At 49.5% G+C, this 1,328-nt stretch overlaps 1 protein-coding gene across 1 annotated transcript in view; it reads right to left on the bottom strand.

Moving 5' to 3' along the window:
- GIT2 (G protein-coupled receptor kinase interacting ArfGAP 2) overlaps positions 1–1,328 on the bottom strand; it is a 24,250-nt gene that overhangs the window by 4,905 nt on the left and 18,017 nt on the right. The window lies entirely within an intron of this gene.

Raw genomic sequence — 1,328 nt, forward strand, 5'->3', positions numbered from 1 at the left:
ACTGTGCCTGGGAGGCAGGGACAGAGACCGGAGTACCAGGAGGCAGGGCCAGGCTGCTGGATGCTCAGAGGCTGCAGGGGAGCTGGCTCAGCCCAGGGCACCATCGTGCTGAAGCAGCCCAGGCTGTGCCCGAGCCCCAGCGAGCTCGCAGGCTCTAACGCTCTGCTCGGCCAGGAGAGGGCAGGAGAGGAACGGAAGACAGAGAGGGGGGGGAAAAAAGGAAGAAGGTGTTTCATTAATATATTATATTCTTGCATAATTTAATTACTGTCTGATTATCTAACCAGCGTGTGATCTACAGCGTTCCCAGCACTAGCTTGGAAGATGTATTATTACATCCCTGACACTTAGCTAAGGAAGCATCATCCCCCTGCTGCAGGAAGAGAGCGGTGAACAAGCCTCCACACCTCCTGGCTGCCCCGGGCTGTGCTGTTCTCAGCCCGCTGAGACAAAGCCAAAGAACAGGAAAACAAAGAACTGCAGCTTCACAGGTCAGGGTTTTGCAAGACAAGTACTGGCAAACACCCCACTTCATGCATGGTGCAGAAGAGAAAACAAAAAAAGAACGTAACAGGTTGTTTAAATACTCAGTTGAACAGCAAAAGCTCCGTATGAAACCTTGTGTCTTCCAGTAATTAAAAAAATATATTATTTAAATACTGTAAAATACGACACACATAAAACCCAGAGTCATTTAAATTTTCTCTTACTGTTGCTTCTCAGTGAGAAACAAGCAACAAGGGATTGCAGTGGAAAAGGTTACAGACAAGGGCACGGAGCTCAGTGCAAACCCACCAGGCAGCCAGAGGAGCAGCCACACGCTGTCCCTTCTAAAAATAGAAAAGTACAAGAAGGAAAAAACACAGAACAAAAGTGGCCCCATTGTTGTGTGCTTCTCTCAGCGAGGCAGGAAGCGAGAGCTTAGCACACATCACCAGCTGCTCCTCACAGGCAGAGATGGGCACAGACCTCGGGATGGGAGGCAGAACAAGGGCCCTGCCAGTCTGCAAGCTCAGATTGGCTGGACAGCAAAGCTGTTCCAGCCAAAAACCTGTTCCTACCTGGGAAGATGCAACTCCTATTCACAGTCTGCAGCAGAGCTGTGCAGGAGCACCACCTGATGATCAGTCAAGGGCAGTATCACTTCTACTCACTCACAGCTGTTCTGAAAATTAATTGTTCAGCTGGGGCAGAGGTTCCCCGAGGGAGCTGATGCTGCACACTACCTGACGTGCTGAAGAACAGGACCCTGCCTGCTCAGCTACGTGTGTCTAAACCCAAGAGTTCAAAATAGCTTTTGCTGGTACATTTTCTATACTAATATTTCA

Source organism: Chaetura pelagica, unplaced genomic scaffold (assembly GCF_000747805.2).
Source record: "Chaetura pelagica isolate M959 unplaced genomic scaffold, ChaPel_1.0 scaffold294, whole genome shotgun sequence".
Classification (NCBI taxonomy): domain Eukaryota; kingdom Metazoa; phylum Chordata; class Aves; order Apodiformes; family Apodidae; genus Chaetura; species Chaetura pelagica.